The sequence below is a fragment of the Lathyrus oleraceus genome, chromosome 5 (genome assembly GCF_024323335.1).
Source record: "Lathyrus oleraceus cultivar Zhongwan6 chromosome 5, CAAS_Psat_ZW6_1.0, whole genome shotgun sequence".
Taxonomy (NCBI): Eukaryota; Viridiplantae; Streptophyta; class Magnoliopsida; order Fabales; family Fabaceae; genus Lathyrus; species Lathyrus oleraceus.
In genome coordinates, this window is record NC_066583.1 from 306317910 (window position 1) to 306323891 (window position 5982).

Below are 5982 nucleotides of genomic sequence, written 5' to 3' on the forward strand. Positions count from 1 at the left end.
CTACTGTTTAGTTGCTGTTAGATAATGAAGCTTAGTAAAAAGGTGAAGAGATTGAATTTGTAATCTACATTTTTAATCATCTTAAATCTTTCAGCAAGCACGATAAGATCTGAATCAATAAGTTACCAATATTTGCTCTTCATAAAGTTGATTATATCAAAACCAATCTCCATGGATTGTCGGTTTCAGCTTTAATTAAATTCACCTTGTAACTACACCAATAAGACAGCTTGGCCGAGTGGTCTAAGGCGCTAGAATCAGGCTCTAGTCCGAAAGGGCATGGGTTCAAGTCCCACAGCTGTCAATTATTTTTAGATTTCTTGTTGCATCCCAAACCGTAGTTGACAGAGTTCACTTATGAACGTGGTCGTTTTGGATTTAATGTGCTTTGGCTATGTGTTGACGTCACATATGATGCTAAACTCATTAAGGTTGAACTTTTGATTGTATTTTTTATTTCATTTTTTTGTGTATCTGATTTTCAACTCAACCCCAAATCGAGGTGAAGGTTGAGCTTGGAGGGTAGTTTAACATATTGAAGATGAGGGTCAAGACTTAGAAGGAAGCCTAACTTGCTATCCTGCATAGCATAAACATGTCAATTTTTTTTAGATTTTAAGAAAACTAACTTCTTGTTGCATCCCAAACCGTAGTTGACAGAGTTCACTTATGAACGTGGTCGTTTTGGATTTAATGTGCTTTGGCTATGTGTTGACGTCACATATGATGCTAAACTCATTAAGGTTGAACTTTTGATTGTATTTTTTATTTCATTTTTTTGTGTATCTGATTTTCAACTCAACCCCAAATCGAGGTGAAGGTTGAGCTTGGAGGGTAGTTTAACATATTGAAGATGAGGGTCAAGACTTAGAAGGAAGCCTAACTTGCTATCCTGCATAGCATAAACATGTATCAATTCTAAATAAAAAGTCGTTAGTTAATACTTATATAACTTTATTCTCCTATAGAGAGTTAAATTTTCCAAGGTGTTTTCATCGTTAACTTAATTGGATAAAACAATAAAACAAAATGGAAGGTAAAAACATTGAATGTTAGTTCTTAAAGAGAGTTATAAGTTGGTAAAACCAAGCTAAAGTGTTTAATCCCTTTTTTTTATAAAAAATATCAAGGCTCTTTTATTAGATTGAAGAAGGAGAGTACGAGCATACTCTAGTTTCCAAGAGTTTCTTCTTGAAATTTCCCCTATTAACAACTTAAAATATACAAATTCAGTTCAATAATCTTCCAACAAGCTTTTACATGTTCAACTAAGTTTATTAGAACATCACAAGAGGACTTAACTCTTGATTAAATCTATTCAACACAATAAAAGAAAAACAAAACTACCATATGAATCTTGTCACTCTCTTAGCACTAAGAAAACTTCTAGTGAATGAAACTGATAACAAAATGAGAATGAGTGAGATAAAAGACTAGATAGTTCAGAAATTTTGTGATTTGTAAGTGATAAAAACATTATTTTATATAGAAAAATATTTAGCTTAAAAAGGCATCAAGACATGAGCTTGGATGCAGTCTAATTGATTAGAAACAACATCCTAATTTATTAGACAAAGCCAGAAAAAGAAACCATATTCTGCTACTTAACTTAGTCGGTTAAAAAGTTTTCTAATAGATTAGGAGATAAACTCGTGTATTGATAAATTAGATGAAGGGTATAATTTATTACATAATAAGTTTTGTTGAAGAAAAATTGGTTTGTCCCATTACCCTTAGGCTTTGATAATAACAAAGTATTTAAAAAACAATTGGGTATACTGATATTTGTTCAAGTGTGTAGGATAATAAACTAAATTTTTATATAGAATCCAAGTATTTGTTCTAACTATGAGCATCTAAAGAGAAGCTTAAAGACCAAAATCTGAAGAATCAAAAGCTGAAGACCGGACTCTAAAGAAGTCACGTTATCCTACATTATCCTACCATAACATCGAGAAAACTAGGTACTTAACTCCAAAGGTTTAAGCCCACTATCCTATATTATCCTACCCTGACATAAGCTATGTTACAACCTATAAAAGATCTCAAGTGTGTGTGCTTAAATATAACTCTGATTGATTCAATTAGAAAAATTTCAAGTTCATAGTTAAATGCTTTTGTATATTGATTGACTAATTACCCTATCAAATTGAGTGTATAATTATGAGACAGGATACAAGTTGAGTATTTGTATGTCAGAAGAAATTTTCTGAGTCAATTGGATCGAAGCAGGGAACCGAAGTGTTGATCAGAAAAAGGTGACATTTATTGGTAAGGGTGAGCATTTTAATTATGATGAAATATTTTGTGTGCAGACAGGTTACTTGAGGACAAGCAACAGTTCAATTTTGGGGTTGTGATGACAGTCGTCATTAGGTTATTTTTATGAGGTAATTCAGATGAATTATGAAGAACATTGACAAAAAACAAAGCCAAAGTGTGAAGAAAGAAGCAAAAATTCAAAGTAAGAAAGAAATAGGCACTTGGTGAAATTTGTGAAGAAAAAGGAAGCAAAACATGTGACTTTTCCACTGGCATTCTCGCGCCCGCGATGCATCCCATCATGGTGCGATGAGGCTTGCATCACGTCACGGTACTGACTGTCACAGATACGATGAAGCTTTTTGAGATGGCACACTTTTTTCTATTTAAAGTGCTTTTTGGCCACTTTTTCAAAGGTTCGGAATCAGAAGAGATAAAGTAACGGCTATGGTCATTCAATGAGCGATTTTGGAGCATATTAGAGTCATTGGAGAGTAATTATTCTTTAGATTTTGATGATGAATACTTCTCCACTCATGGTATTTTTCAATTTATCAATGACTAGTTAAGTTTCTCTAAGTTAGGGTTTTTTGTATGATGAACCTATTTATATTCTATTAGGACATATGAGTGGATGATATTAATTTTATTATTTTGACATATTGTTATTAGTTAATTATCACTTGTGTTCATTTTCTATTGCATGTTACAAAATACAATTTGATCTAGGTAAGTAGTGACATATTCACTACATGACTGCTTATCAAAAATAGGATCATTGTCCGATTCTCTAATTAACTAGGGATAGTCCAATTAGGAAGTGTAACATATGGATTAATGCGCTCTAGTGTCTAGTTTGACGTTTCAATTGGCTTGAGGGATCCAAGAATTAACGCTTAGACTAGTGAGATAAAGTAACGGCTATGGTGCGATGAGGCTTTTCCACTGGCATTCTCGCGCCCGCGATGCATCCCATCATGGTGCGATGAGGCTTGCATCACGTCACGGTACTGACTGTCACAGATACGATGAAGCTTTTTGAGATGGCACACTTTTTTCTATTTAAAGTGCTTTTTGGCCACTTTTTCAAAGGTTCGGAATCAGAAGAGATAAAGTAACGGCTATGGTCATTCAATGAGCGATTTTGGAGCATATTAGAGTCATTGGAGAGTAATTATTCTTTAGATTTTGATGATGAATACTTCTCCACTCATGGTATTTTTCAATTTATCAATGACTAGTTAAGTTTCTCTAAGTTAGGGTTTTTTGTATGATGAACCTATTTATATTCTATTAGGACATATGAGTGGATGATATTAATTTTATTATTTTGACATATTGTTATTAGTTAATTATCACTTGTGTTCATTTTCTATTGCATGTTACAAAATACAATTTGATCTAGGTAAGTAGTGACATATTCACTACATGACTGCTTATCAAAAATAGGATCATTGTCCGATTCTCTAATTAACTAGGGATAGTCCAATTAGGAAGTGTAACATATGGATTAATGCGCTCTAGTGTCTAGTTTGACGTTTCAATTGGCTTGAGGGATCCAAGAATTAACGCTTAGACTAGTGAGTTGCACACCAAGGGATTAGATGCGTGGTAAGGTTAATTTGTCATATAACTCTTATGTCTTCGCATGTTTGTTAATGCACATTTTATCAATAGAATAGAAGTAGAGGATTCTAACGAAAAAGACCTAATCGCCTTTCACATCTTGAATTTCATTTTTTCAGTTCTCGTTCCTGTTTTAGAACCAAATCAATCACCCATCCCACCAATTGCATTAATTTTACTCGCACATAATTACTTTGTTAAATTATAATCCTCGTGGAGAAGATATTTTTTATTATTACTTCGATGTTATCTTTATACTAATAGAGAGGTCACCAGGTTGTCGCGCTTAATGAGATTATTGATTTCGTCAACACCGCCACATACCTCTTGTTTTTTTTTCAAAAACCGAGGGGAAAAGATTTTTTTAAATACAAATTAACTTGCTTACACTAAATATTAAATTTCATTCTTTATAGTAAATATTAAATTATATTATTTACTCAGAATAATTAAATTACACTGAATATTAAATTCAACGTTTCTAATGTTACATTATTTTGGTTTCGATCTGCAAGTACAAATTTTTGACAAATTTGATTCATCATCATCACTTTGAATAAATCCAAATTTACCCAATACTTTTCAAGCTGAATGGTTTGGACGCTTTCAATTTTGATATAACATAAAAAGGTTAGATACATAACATAAAATTCAAGTAAAAAGATAAGATATTATGCAAGAACACCAATCTTGCAACAATTTTTTTCTGCACTTCCAATCCATCCCAGAGATCTATTCCAAACTTTCATTATTAATGTTTCATGGAAAATGCTTTCATTATAAACGTTTGAGTTTCACAAGATAGCGTCCAAGATATATAGTGGTGCTGTTTCACGTTCTTATTGGATATAGAGGGTTTTTGATGGATTGATGTGTTGGCAATATCTTGAGCGATGTTACTTTATGAATGTATGACATGGATTTGTTGCTGGTTAACTGAGTAATTATACCCCTCGGTTTTTTATAAAACTGAAGGGAAATGTTATTTTAATATTAATAAAAAACTAAAATAATTTAGGAACTTTCTCCTGAGGTAATATATTACTTGCAGAAAAAAATAGTGAATGGTGAAAAAATGAAAGTAACATGTAATGTTTATTTTTTTATTTTTTTTATCATTTACCACTTTCTTTGACTGTAATATACAATATGCTTATGAATAAATTTCTCAATGTTGTTAAACGAGAAAAACAATAAATCATTGAGTGTTATCTTTGATTGGCAACATAGGAAGGTTATCCTAAAATATAACAATGACCTTGCAAGAGAGGTGAAAACAATAACAACAACAACAACAACAATAACAAAAACAACAAAAAACCAAAAAAAAAACCACATCAACAACATAAAAAACATTATTATGTAAGATGGATTGCAAAAGCTGAAAAAATATTGTGTTCAAGATTGGTGTTTAAAGAACAACATACAACACAAAACCTTGAAGATTTTTTCAAGTTTACAATCCATCCCAAAGAATGATGTATACGAGATTGGAACGACTAGGTTTAGGGTAAAACATAATTAACAAGTGCTTTAACAGTAAAATCTAACCCCTCAGTTATTAAAGAAACCGAAGGAATATATAAATTAATTAACAAATAATAAATTAAATAAAAAGAAATAACACTTAAACTGCTTTTGTGTGAGTGCAACTTTCCGTTTTATGTGTTTTGTATGATGTCAAAACTAGGATACTTTAGCGTGTATGTACATCGAATGGTATCATCAGATTTTATTTGTGCATTTTAGGCATTGTAGCACTAGGAAGCATGTCAACATGTTTGAAAATGGTTTAAAAAAGATTCATGCATCAAGAAAATATTTTATGCATAAAAAAATTCATTTTAGTGTGGAAAACTGTCTATAGGTCGACACATACGATTATAGGTCGACCTATAGAAGAATTTTTTCAGCTACAGGTCGACACATAAGATGCATAAGTCGGCTCATATGCTGCAGTATTAAAGTCGGTAGGTTCTGTCCCATGTGTCGCCTCTACAGGTCGGCACATAACATGTACAGGTCGACACATGACTTGTATAGGTCGACCTATAGATCAAAAATCTTGAATTTTTTTATTTCTTTCTATTCCTT

General features: G+C 32.1%; 1 non-coding gene across 1 annotated transcript; it reads left to right on the plus strand.

Annotated features, from left to right (window-relative positions):
- Window positions 1-224: 224 nt before the first annotated feature.
- Window positions 225-304, plus strand: TRNAL-CAG (transfer RNA leucine (anticodon CAG)). Its single transcript has one exon. It is a non-coding gene; the product is annotated as a tRNA-Leu (tRNA).
- The last annotated feature ends 5678 nt before the right edge of the window (window positions 305-5982 follow it).